Here is a 13530-nt window from a genome sequence, read left to right on the forward strand (position 1 = left end):
GAGAGAGAAGCACAACAATTTGCAACCCAGCAACAGTGAATTCATGGACATGAAACTCTTTTTAATATTCCCTTTTTAGGAGAAGATAAGAATATCCTGTCAAGTATAGCTGAATTGGGATTGCTGCAGGAGGCTTAATGTTCCACCCTTTGCTTGAAAAACTTGAAAAACAGCTGCAGAGTTGATAATGGATGGTCTGTACACCAAAAATAACCCTAAGCCTTGACTGAAACTCCTCTACATTCACATCCTTTCAACAGCAAAGTTTATTCAAGGTGAGAGCCAAGAGTTGTGTCACTCTTCTTTGCACCCACCTCACAGAGAGTCACACAGAAAGAGAGCTTCAGGTGCCCCTTCAGGGCAAAAGATGCCCTTGCAGTGAGCACCCCATGAGCTGGGCTTGGGGCAGATTGTGCTGACACTGGGAGAAGCCCTCTCTGGGCAGCCACCCCAGTGCTCTCCATGGGACACTGAGTGGCTCCAAACAGTGGTTGTTGCTGCCCTTAAGGCTGTATTGGGAGCTGCTATAGAAGGATTAACAGGCAGGTTTACAAGCAATGGCTGCTAAATTAAATTATTTATAATGAACAGAAAAGAGTCAACAAGCTGGTAGTTATTTCAAGGGTAAATTCTGTACTGACACAGCTGTGTTGCAGTGCAGTTTTACCCACTGCATCATTAGCTGATACCTTGGTTTTTTAGCAGCTGTCACAGTTTCAAAGATGAATCCCCCTGAGTCTTAGTCTCAGCCTTTTGCACATCGCTTTCCTATTTGTTCTGACTCCTCTCTTAAGAATTTCTGTCTTTTTCCATTTCCCTCCTTTGCATACAGTAAACTCTTCTTCCCTGGCGTGTCCTCTGTCAGAAAGCTTTTCCTGGTAAGGACAGAGCCAATTGCATTGTTTCCTTTACTTTTTTCCACATCTCCTCCTCTCCCTCCCCTCTCCTAAGGTTTTTAGCCTCTGTGCAAGGGTTTTATTTACCCTTGGCAATATCTTCTTTGTTCCAGAAATAGCAGGTTCTAGATAATGTATTTTTCCACTGGGGACTATTAATAAAACTGGGTCATTACCAGTTGTGATATGAAACAGATGTTATGACTTGTAAGTGGTATGGCTTAGCACTGACACCACTCACTTATCTCCTGTCTCTAGCAGCCAGTTTCATCCAAAGAATGGGCAGGTAATTTCTGAACACTTGGAGTAAAACTTGAAGTTTCAGCTTCAGTGCTGATCATTCTTGCTTTATTTAAATCTAAAGCTATATGACAAGGGCATTATTGGCACATGGGAATAAAGCCCAGTTACTGTAGCTCTTTTCTTGGAAACATACTTTTTACATCAGGATAGTTTCAAAAGTTGAAACACTGCTCCCCTTACTAATGGTTGGGCCGATGTGAGCACAAACTGGGAAGGTGTTACTTCATCATGCAGACTTCTTCAAGCTCTTACTTTACATGGTATCTCTGGACTTGTGTTACACACAGCTCCTGAATACAATAAAAGGGTTGGCTGGTGCAGAAGAAGCAATTGCCTTGGGTACTGGCCTTACCCTCTCTGGACTCTGCAGCCCCCCCTGGCAGAGCTTCAGCACATGAAACCTGTTGGGGCTTTTCCCCTGCTCCTGAGCCACTTGCTGCCAGATCCAGCATCCTGCTGCTGTCATGGGCACATTTCTGCTTTGCCTGTGCCTACAGCTGGCTTTGACTCTTTTAACTATTTCCAGATCTACAACTTGAGCATTCATGTTTGATGTTACAGCTTATTTTGTGTTTTAGTTGTAAAAAAAAAGAAAAACCAAAAAAACCAAAAAAACCCTCTTTCCTGGTAGAAAGAGAAGAGCATCTCCAAATCTGGCACCTCTGCTGCCTAAAGTATATTGACAAAAATAATTTGGCAAGCCCTCAGGCTTGCCTCTTCGGCACTTTACCACTGCACAGCATGGGATCCAGCCATGGTCCATTTCTCTGCTCATTACACTTAAATTAAGAAGATTTGTGACTCCACAGGCTTCAGGACTAAAGGCTCAAAGGATGAAAAGACTTGCAGTATGTGATTAAAACATGCCTCAGTAGAAGGCAAAATTAACAAAGTTAACCCATATTTTATCTGTGCTTAAAAACCATTTGTGTCTAAATAGAATATAATCACTTTCAAAGCAAGAAAGGATATAAAAACGTTGATGTATACAAAGAATGAGATAATTTGTTGGAGATTTTTTTTAAATTTAAAGTGACCAAAACTGACTGCCCTTTGAAAAGTTGAGGGGGATAAACCTAGGGTTTAAATCTCTATTTTCTTTATTCCACTATAGGAGAGAAGAAATAGTTTAACTTGTAATAATGGTGCTGTTTATGATCCCAGCTATTGCATTTAATTTGCCAATGAGGCTTTGAGAAGCAACTTAGAAAAAAAAGTATTGTCTTTATTTTGAGCTTTTCTGTAGCTAGAACCTGTTAAATAAGTCAGTATGTTTTTATGTTGTTTGAGGTTCTATAAGTAGGTTCTTGTCTGTCAGATGCAAAAATAGAAAAGCTGGTGTTGTTTTTTGCCTTTTTAGTTTATCTATTTTCATCACTTTCCAAAATTTGCTTCCTTTATTCAAGATAATTTCAAAGGCATAACCCAGAGGGAAAGCAGTTTAAAAGTGAAGGCAGGAGTTGTTAATGTTTTTCTGAAGAGTGACTCCAAACCCTCATTACAAAGCAATTTACTAGATAAACATACTTGATTATATTGTATGGGTGATACAGTGAAGTCTGAAGAGCAGCTTTTGCCCAGAAGATAAAACTCTCTTCAATGTGCTCTCCAAGTATACCAGGCCTATAGCTACCACTTAAGTAACTTTTCATTTGGTTTTATTTTGTCTTGTTTTGTTTTTTTAAAGGCAGAACTGAGTTAGTGGTAGTGGCAGTAAGAAGCATACTCCTATGTGCATCAGAAGAGGAAGTTTACCTCCTTCTGTCTCTGCTTTCCATCAGTCCCTCTTCCTCTGGTGCTGTACAGCCTTTCCTACCTGCCTCTTCATCCCCATTTTGATGTGTGAGAGTGCTGGACACTTCGGGTATGGTGTATCTGCAGAAAAGCAGAGCAACCTGAGGTTAACATCTGTGTATGTAGACTTGGGTGGATAAATCAGCTGAGTAACCTGAAAACTCCACTATTTTCTTCTATAATGTTGTTCAGCTTGCAAGACACAGGAAAAAGGGAAAGGCATGTGTATGTGCCATAACTGCCCAAGAAAATATAGGTATAATAGCAGCAACAACAGAAATGTGGGTCTGCTGAAGGGAGACTTAGGTCTTGAAAGAAACCAGGAAGAATCTCCGAGTAAAATCCTTGTGAACAATTTTATAAAACAGCTAATGAGAAAATGATCACTTTCTAGTGGATACATCACTAGGAAAGCTGGGTATCAGCCCCAGTTTAATTCAGACTTAATGACATGAGTATTTGTGCTCTGCAAAGCTACTGAGTTGTCAAGTGAGTGCCTCACATTGCCCTGGTCTCTGACTTTGAAAAAAACTAGAACTCTAGTCCTACAGTCCTTCTACACTGTGTGCCTCTATACTGGCATCATAAATATTTTTGCATATTAATGACTGATAAATGTAACAGATTTCTACTCTGTCCATGGGAGTGGGAAGCATTCAGCCAGGCTGTGCATCCCTGCTCAGTGCATATGGAAGCAGATTCATAATTTATGCTCCTGCTGAGTAAGTCTCATCCCAGCAGTACTGGGATTAATTTAATGAAGCTTAGAAATGACACCACAAGTGATAACTAATGGCACTCTTGGAAGTGCATATTAAATGTTACTTTCAAGGAGGAACAAAGGAATGAAAGCCTTTTTTTGGGAGGCAGCATGTTTCTGACTTTTTCCACACTGGCACCATGTTAGCTTCTTGAAGCAGCTTTGTCCTGCAAAGAAGAGGGTAACAGCTTTCCCCAGATCCCTGTAATGTGAAGCAGGATGAATGCTTATCTCATTTGTGAGCTCACAGAGGTTGCAGGCATCACCTAAGCCAGACTGCCAGCACCACCAGACTTCCCTGAGATGCTATGGTATTAACTTGCATCACACCTGGGACCCAGTATCTTGCCTCTATAGGCACCCTGCTTTAATGAACTGTTACTATGTGCCATGGAATGCCCTTTGATGATGTTTCTTGGTGTAGCTTTCACTTACATACAAGTTACTGAGGGGAGGTTGGTGAAGCAGTTTGTTCAGCAGCTGTGTAGCTAACGTACTTCCCAGACTGCATCAGAACTGTTGGACTGCTGGACCTGCCACACAAACAAATGAAGGTGATATAAAGTGCTTTTAACCTATAATTTAATGTTTTCGTGGGGGAAATTGCCAAATCCTCATTTCATATAAACAGATACGTGAGTCATTACAGTTGAGCATGCTTATTGTACATGGCAGTTCTTTTAAAAACACACATGTTTAAACAGATGGCTTATGTTGACTATTAATGCAGTTCCTGCAATTAAGTTCAGTCTGAATGAAGTGGAGAAAGACTGACATTCTATTGACATCAAAGCTGGTGTACTGCATCTTCTCTCTATGAATCTTCAGATTCAGATCTGCTACCACAGTCTTACTGAAATGTCAACTGTGATAAGTCATGATGGAACTGAAGAGATAAGGTACATGGCATATGTCTAATTTACTTCTGACTGGGATTTACTATTTGCATGTTCACACTGCTCTGTTTTAATGGTGAAAGTCCATGTTTGAGCAAATTACTGTAAATAAACATAGCAGTAGGGTGAAACTTTGCTCTCTGTCTCCCTAGATGTGGTGGGCTCAAAGCACAGGCAAACTAACTTCCACCACACAGGGAGCCCAACTGCATGTGGTGCTGTGCTCTGCACACCATGCTGCTCACTGAAGCAGCAACATGGCCCACAAATGCTGCTTTTGGGTTATAGTCCTGCAGGCAAGGCAGCTGTGCTGGGAAACAAGACTGGCCATATAGCCAGAGCTCATCCAGTGCAGTGTTGTGTTGGTGCAGGGCATTGCAACAGTGACTGGCAAAGCAGGAGTGTGAGAGGAGCTCCAGTGTCACAGCCCAGACTATAAAGTTGAGGCTGCTTTGGGGCTTCCTGACCTGCAGTCCATTCTGTTGCGTTTAATAGTGCCTGGTAAGTTTCTTCTCCAAGAACTTGTTGCAGAGAGTTTGGAATTGATGTAAATGTTGATTCCTGCAGGAAAATGTTTCGTGCCTTAGCTGTGTGTCATGTGAAAAAGTGTCTCCCTTTCTTTTTCTTTTGAACTTGCTAGTAGCTTCACTGATGCAGGCCTTGCATTGGAAGAACCACTGAACAATTGTTCCCTCTCCATTATCTTCATGTCACTTGTGATTTTGTAAGTCTGTTCTGTCATCTGATGTGTTTTGCAGCCTGGGGAGTTCTATGCTACTTCTGGTATGGAAGGAGTTTTTGTACTTATGTTTACCACTTTTCCCCCTATTATTAATCAGTGTTTTACTTACCTATCTTAGTGATTTCCAGATAAACTTCTGCAGCAGGTAATATGTTGGCCCTGAAGTTGGAGTCTCATGGCTGCGTATCACCAGTAAGGGTCTCCAGCCTCTTGTGACCTGTTTAGGAGATGTTGATTGTAGCTTCTGCAGTGACATAGAAGAAAAAGGTATGGTTAGGCTTTGTGAAGTAGAGTAGCTGTTTAGAACACCTCAACAAGCATGTCCTAGATTAGGTACTTCCAAGTATCTTCCTCCTCCCTTGGTACTCTCCTAAAGAAAAATCCATTTTTTCTGCTACTTCCATTATATTCTTCACTTAAATTTAGTCATGGAAAAAAACCCATCTCAACATGAATCTCACATATCTTTGGACAGAGATGTTTTCAAATGTCTTTTCATTATTCAGTAGTAACTTTATAAACATGCATGCATGGGAAGAGCTTTGTTATAGCACAGAGCTGTGCAGTAGTCATGCAGTTTCACTGCCTGCAGGGCCTGTGACACGCGTTCTTGGAAGAACTTCAAGTGTCACTACATGATGCTGGACAAGGCTGAGGTTGAAGCAAAACAAGGTCCCTTTTATTTCCAAGCCTGGCATATCTTTGTGCAGTGCCAGCCCTGTAACACTGGCAGTGTAACATTGCCTCCATGCTGAAACACCACTGTCTGTTGGAGAAGACAGCTCATTTTCAGTCACAATAAGGCAAATACCCAGACAGCCATATTCAACAATCTAATTAAGCCTGAACGAGAGGAGAAACTTGATACCTACAACCTAAAAAACAATTAATCATCCCTTTCTGAGTGGTCATTGCTGGAATTAAAAGAAACCACAGCATTTCTGGGAAAACCTTACGAAAGCTCTTTCAGGAACAACATGCAGGGCTTAAATTGCTTCTGATTTGTTTCTGACTGACTTGAGCAGAATTTACACAACAAGAATAAAAGGGGCAACTATATTGACAGTGAAGTCCATAAGCCTTCATTTCAGTGAATATACTATAATAAATCTGAACTGTACAAAAGTTATTTTAGCACTCTAGAACAGTGTTCCCTAAAAACAAACAAAAAAACCCCCAAAACCAAATCAAACAAACAAACAAAACTTAACAGCAAACAACCAAAACCCAAAAAACTAGCTCCCAAAAAACCAAAACCACCCTTTCAGAAAGCCAGTGAAATAGCCTGGCTATCGTGGATTTACTGTCTAAAAAGCTATAGCTAGCATTTGAGTTGATATGGAGCTCCAGGAAGGAAGTCTTAGACCCAAAGGAACCAACAGCCTGGATGTTTTTCCAGTAAGGGGTAACTACAGCAACCACCAGGCATGGCTGTTAGCTCTCTGCTGAAATAGACAGGTAAACTCAAGTGGTGCTGCAGCTTGGTTAAATATTTGTGAAACTCATCTAATGTCCTTTCACAAAGTGAATGTATCATGTTCTAAACAGATTTGTAAAAATAACCTAAAAAAACCCAGATTCTTTTTATAACTTTTCTTGAAAAAAAACCACAGAGCAGTGGGGGTAATGGTCAAATACCAGAAACATTGGGAAGCTCATCACAACTGTAGCTCATAGCCTTGGCCATTCACTTGTCACTTCTTTTCTCTGGAGCCAGATTTCAGTAATTTGTAACTTTTTGTCAAATTGTGTTTGACCTCATACTTCCCAGCCTGAGCCTTAACCTCAGACTGCATTTTAGTGAGAAACATTGACCAAAGGCTTCTCTAAGGATAAAGCTTAGAATGAGATGTTGGAGTTTAATTCTTGTCTCTAAAGAATTGGGAAAATGATAAAAATATGGCACTAGTGTGGCTCTTGCAGTGGAACTCTAAGTGTTCTCATGTAAGCTAGAAAGCTTTGATGAATTGTAATTTGCACATGCTCTGTGCAGGGCATCCTACTGGTTAAAATTTTGGTATGTCTTCTCTGTTCTCTGCATGCTTAACAAAATTATTTTTTTCTTGTTTCTGATCAAGCTGTGTGTGTCTGAGCTCCAGAGAAGCTAAACCTGAATCAGGTCACGTATTCCAGTGGAGTGAGACTTTGCCCACCAAAGCTGCTTTAGCCTCAGCACAGAGCTTGTCTTTTTTAAGGCTTACATTGGTCCTTCTCTTAGAACTTAATGGATGTTTGAGAAGAATAAGTGAAGGCCACGGGGAAAGAGGGGTCACCTGGGGGAGCTGGAAGCACCTGGCAGCCCTCTGCAGGAGCGGACCTGGGGAGAACCATTGCAGGTGGCCAAGGAGTCAGCACTAAAACAGCTCAAAAAACTGGGGCCCTTAGAAGACAAAAGAAGACAAGGAGACCAGGGAAGAGAGACAAACTAGGAGAAGAGGCAAAGGAATGGAGATTTGGAGGGACTGTAGTCACACTGATTGAGGTAAGGGAACAAAGAGTAGCTCAGTTCCTCAAGAGCAAAATCAGTTTATTTGTATTGAGGATAAAATATCCCAAGTCAGTAGAATAAATCCTTTAATGTGTGTTTTCTAAAAGTTAAATTTAAAAAAAAAGCTCTTTGAAAATAATAATATTAACCATAAGTGTGACTGCTGGTCTGGCAGGAAGTATCCAGATCTTTACTGAAACAGAAGTTTCCTAAGCTATTTCTGAAGGATACTGGGAGAAGGAAATGGTTTATCAAAGTGCTGAGGGTGAGTGAGAGGAGGCAACCTGGGTAAAGCCACTCAGAGCTCATCTGATGAACACTGCTTGCTAGCAATGAATGCATGCAAGTAACATGCATTTAATAAATCCTCAAATCCAGGTTATGGAAGAAAGTGAAGGAAAATTGATTACATTATGTCTGCCTGTATTTCTTGAATTTTACCCCCTATTGTGATAAACAAATGATATAATTTTGCTGGTGCCTTATTTTCAGCTGCCTGGTTTTAGGATTATTGGCATTTCCTCATGCTGTGGAAAGGTAAAACTGATTTGTTCAGGGATTATAGTGTAGTTGATTTATGTTGGTTTAGGCAGAGGTTCAGATTATATCTCACATAAAAGATCAATCTCTACTTCCTTTTGATTTGTGGATAAATGCGACAAACTTCCCACAGCTGCACTGGAAAATTAAGGAGCCTTGCAGATAAAGCAAGGAAATAAGACTGCTAGGCTTTAAAAGGTTGTATCATGCTTCAGTCTAACTTTGTGACTGCTGAGCATTGGTAGGATTCTTGAACTTCCCTGTCCCATGCTGCCAGCTATGAGAATGTGGTGTCTTGCTGGCAGTGGCCCTAATAAACTGGTGGGTCATAAAGCTTGATACTCATACAGGGACAGATGTCAATGGCAATCAGATGTTTGCTTTGTTTTGGTTGTTTTTATTCTTTCCTTTCCCCTCACCATTTGCTACAAGTGCACAGATTTTGCTTTTTCCATCCAGCAGCAAACTGTCTGCATTTAACAATTTTTTTTTCCTTGCATGTATGCAGAATATGAACCATCACTGGGAGAAAGACATCACGTCATGCTGGTGGGTTTGTTCTACTGAAGGTGCCCTCTGCTTTCTCTGTGTCACTTGGATTTGGCAACTCTGAGTGCATACAAAGAACTGCTGCAAGCAGGATGTACACACCTTCAAGGTACAGAGCAATTACTTGTTGCCTTACGCACACAGCTGAGAGGTGGGACTAACAAGTTCCCAGGCTCAAGGAGAGCTGGCAGGGATCTGGCAGTGAGAGGGGGTGACTGTAGGTCTCCTTTGTTCCCTGGGACAGGCTCACCCTCAAAGTTGCTGAGTTGCTGTCCTTGATTCCTTGTTTTTTCCTTAGGGTATTGTGTTTTTCATGGAAGTGACCTTCCCTATCTCGACACCGTGCTCCTGCCTGTGACTTATCTCTCATATTGTGTCTGGTTCCAGTGTCTCACAGCCCCATCTCACACCTTTGAAGTTTTCTCAGAAGCCTGTCTGAGGATTGTGCTGCTGTGCAAAACAGTCTGAGATCACAGAGAGCTGAGCCAAAAGGAGGGCAACAGTACAGGCTTCCATGAAGCCTGCATATCCCTGGTTGTGTCCTGAGCAGGTTTGTCTGGGTAGTCTGGCACCCCCCCTCTTGTGCTGGCACAGAGCTAGGAGCCCATAGCTCAGAGTAGGTATGGCTGCACAGAAACCATTTCAGAGCATTGTTAGTAAGGGTCAAAATTAACTTTCTCAATTGTCTAATATCAAGACAGCCCTTTTTATCAAGGTACGAGGAGTTTCTGTTTGCATTAACAACAGAGTTATTTATAAGTATCTTCCAGGAAAGTGCACCAACAGCTTTTCTGATGGAGCAGAGAACAGAAAGTTTTTGTGGCTAAGCGCTGCAATTTATAAACTGAGCTCACAGTGAATGAAAGGCAATCAGAGAACGCTACAAACCTGTTATGTACTGAGTAGTGTGTAAGAGTCTCTGCAAAATATTTCAGATACTAGTTCAATGTTATAAAAAACTGAAAAGTCTTGTGGGGTTTTGTTTGTTTGTTTGTTGTTTGGTTTTTATTTTGTTTTGGTGAAGTATGTCAGCACTGAAATCCTACATACTGAAATGCTAAGCTTGAAGTGAGAGGAGCTGAGGTTTTTACCCCTCTTAAAATCTGAATGGTGACTGGAAAATGATAACAAATGATGTGAGACTGAGAAATTCAAACTGCCAGGACATACTGACTAAATGCCATGTTGGGACACAGGGCAGGGTATTTGCTTTGGTCTGCAAGTAGCCAGAGACCTAGAACAAGGAGAAGTCAGCCCTGACATAGTCCTGATAAGTGTGTAAGATACATAACAATAAATCAGTAGTTGTGATTGGCAGTAGAGACCATCAGGTGCTCAAATATGAACCCCATAAGAGGAAAAACCAGATTCCCTACAACCTCTGCCAGCACTGGCCTCACTAGCTTTTATCCTTCTCTAAGATTTGTGACAGCTATGAAAAGATGTATGCTTAGCATCCTTCAGTTTGCTAGAGCCAAGCTCTTCTATTCTTCTCTAAAATACACTCACCTGCCCTCTGATCACACTATGGATATAGCTTAGTTCTTCTTCCTTGACCTACTTTAATAAAGACCTTCCCTCTTCAAAGTCCTAACTTGTGTTACATGGGAGATCCACAAAGGGCTATTAAATATGAAGACACAATCTAGCTCTGTGTGCTTTTTCTTTTTTTGTTGTTTTAAATGAGAAAAGTAAACATTAACATCACTGAAGCACATCACATAGGCTCAACTACTGCAAACTTAAAACGAACAGCACTATAATCAAACCAAAATGACAGTTGAGATTAGATCATGTGTTACCAATTATATTGGCTTAGTCCACCAGTTTATGAAGTCATAAAGATAGCACAGTGTGTAATCAAAGTGTGTGCCCAACAAAGAAAAGAATTGCCATTTGTTAATTTCACATCAGGTGCTTGAAAGAGGAGTTGTTTCCTTTGGTCAAGGCCTGTCTGTAATAAAGGACTTTGGCAATTTGGGCATTGCTGGTGCCAGGGTTCATTGAACAAAGGACATGCCCAGAAGAGAGGAAAAAGCCAATTTAGCCAGTTTCAAGGAGCTACAGAGATCTTCACAGGCCCTTTGAAGTTTTCTGCTTCAACACTTTCTCCTGAAAATCTTATTGCAGTTGCAGAGCTATTGTTTACTCTCCTTACTTATTGCTTGCCTTTACTCATAAAAGCACAAAGCTTGCCAAGAGTTTTGCAACACACCTCATTTCTGGACCAGCCTTAGGACTAATGACAGTTGGTCAATATAACCTACTTTCAGATGGATCTGTTTAATTTCAATTTAAACAACAGGATTAAGAGCTGGGGTTTGCTTTTCAGCTAATTATGGACTTTTTCTACATACCAATACTGTCTGATCTTCTGCACTGTCTGACAGTCACGCTAGCTGTGCACTTGGGACACAATCACTCTATGCTAAAGAAGAAAACTCAGAAAGGACCCATCTGTCTGTTTAAAGCTAGGTTCTAAGAATCATGCAACTGGAAACAATTTTTAATATAGATTGATATTTTTTGAGAACATTGGGGGTTCGACTAGATGATCTTTCGAGGTCCCTTCCAACTCCTACGATTCTATGATTCTATGATATAATAACGTATGTAACAAATGTATTTTTCATGAAAATTCTCCTGTGTCCACTACAGTTTTCTAATTTCTGTGAAATTTAAACACTCTTTTACTTAAAAAACCCCCAAACATATTCTAAAATTTAGAAGTGTATGTCTGAGTTGCCATCTCTTATCTTTACAGTATGTAAATGTATTGTACTTTGGAGTGTGACCCATTTTAAATCCTAGTCTAAGAGTGTATGTTTGCATATTCTGAATGTGCTTCTTCAGTAAAAAGAAAGTTTCTTCCAAGTATTTTTAAGTGAGAAAATGTATTTTTATACATATTAATAGCACTAACTTTGAAAGATAATCGGAAAATTCTTGTTTTTCCAATCACAGCCTGAAAAACTCATTTATGACTGAGTTGACTGACGCCATTATTAATTATAATATGCTTTTATCCTTTCCTGACTACACCAATTCCCAGAAATATTGTAAGTGGTTCTTCTGCACACAGTTTAACTGCAGAGTAAACATACCCATCTGTTCAGTGTTTTCCTTCCTGCATAACCTTTACCTCAGTGGTAAAAGCAGCTGACTGAGGGCATTAGGCAAGAAATACGTCTGTTCCTACAGGCTGTCTTGCTACAATGAAATGAGAAATCAGGTGATGTTAGTTCTATCAGACAATACCTATGTTGACAAATGCCAGCTAGAGTTCAGTGGTGTGGGTGACAGGAAGCTTCAGTGCCTGCTGCCTTGGGTAGTGACAAGGAACATTTTTGTTTCATTTTGGATAGCTCTGCCTTGGAGAGTGTTTCAATTTGAAATGGCTTTTCTTGAAAATGTATCTTCTCAAAGTAGAAAAAACCTGATGTGGTTATCATTGTGTCATGGAAATGACTATGACTCCACTCATTTCAAATAATTTTTTTTTGTTCTCAAGAGAAGTATCATCATCATCAGATTGGACTATTTTAATGGCAGAGATGTACACAGGGTGTAGATTGCTCACACAGCAAATTTCTGGATAGCAGAGGGCCCTTTCTAAACTCTGTTAGAGACTGGAGGCTGGTTCCTTTTCATGCTGGTGACTGGCTTCAGAAGGAGGATGATAGCAAAACTCATCTCATCAAAGCTATATCTACTCACTGACTGTACTTTACACTTAAAAACCCTCAAGCTCACAGTTTTACTCCTGGGCATTTTCTGAGAGCAGATGTCAGTTTCACAGGCCCCAGGGATTCTACAGGGAGGAAATCTCATTGCATAGTGAATGGTTTAAATGTCACAGTCATGGTTTGTTTGTATGTTAAACTTGTGCTGTACCAAGAGGCTGAATTCTGAACCTGCTAGTTGCTGTAAGGGCAAGTATTTGTGAAAAATATAAAAAATAAAATATTTAAAAAAAAAAAAAAAAAAAAAAAGTGAAAACCAGACAGACTACAGAGAATGTATGACACATGGGTAATGGTACTCTACTTGCATTTGCTCACCTGCCTCCATCCTCATCAGGGAGCTCTCTCACCAGGCTGCTTGCTTGCTCACAAGCTGAGTTTTGCTTGGAGGTGGTGTCTCCATGCTGACTCCAGCTTCAAAGAGAAGAGAAAGAGGGAGAACACAAGACATTTTTCTTTACTTCAGAGGAAGAAGAGATATCTTCCATGTTTGTCAGTTCTTATTTTTTTTAAAGTGAGTACTGGCTGTTCTATCCTTACTAATTGCTTTTCATTTAAGGTGGAATAGGCTTTTGAAACAAATGAGTGCATAATTTAAAACCAGTGTAGATCTTATCCTATTCTTACCATTTTAGAGGTAAGAAAAAAACCTGAAAGAACAAGGACTGACTGCTTTTCAGAGTTTCAGGAGAAATGTTTAATGTTGGGACAAAAGGTTTAAGTATCTAAACAAGACAGCGTTTGGCATTATATAAAGGTGAATGAGTTGAATAAGGGCAACATGGGCATGCAGACTCCAAGATGTAGTGGAGATGTCCA

General features: G+C 40.4%; 2 long non-coding RNA genes across 3 annotated transcripts; one reads left to right on the top strand and one right to left on the bottom strand.

Annotated features, from left to right (window-relative positions):
- Nucleotides 1-4221: 4221 nt before the first annotated feature.
- On the bottom strand, nt 4222-13204 carry LOC139801092 (uncharacterized). Its single transcript, XR_011728062.1, has 3 exons — nt 13016-13204; nt 5501-5635; nt 4222-4286 (listed from the first exon to the last, which is right to left on the bottom strand). It is a non-coding gene; the product is annotated as an uncharacterized lncRNA (long non-coding RNA).
- Nucleotides 5569-10616, top strand: LOC139801091 (uncharacterized). 2 transcript variants are annotated; one of them, XR_011728061.1, is made up of 3 exons: nt 5569-5658; nt 7470-7873; nt 8928-10616. It is a non-coding gene; the product is annotated as an uncharacterized lncRNA (long non-coding RNA). The 2 variants fall into 2 exon arrangements; XR_011728060.1 differs by lacking the exon at nt 5569-5658 and having other exon boundaries at nt 6653-7873.
- Nucleotides 13205-13530: the final 326 nt, after the last annotated feature.

This window comes from Heliangelus exortis, chromosome 11 (assembly GCF_036169615.1).
Source record: "Heliangelus exortis chromosome 11, bHelExo1.hap1, whole genome shotgun sequence".
NCBI lineage: Eukaryota > Metazoa > Chordata > Aves > Apodiformes > Trochilidae > Heliangelus > Heliangelus exortis.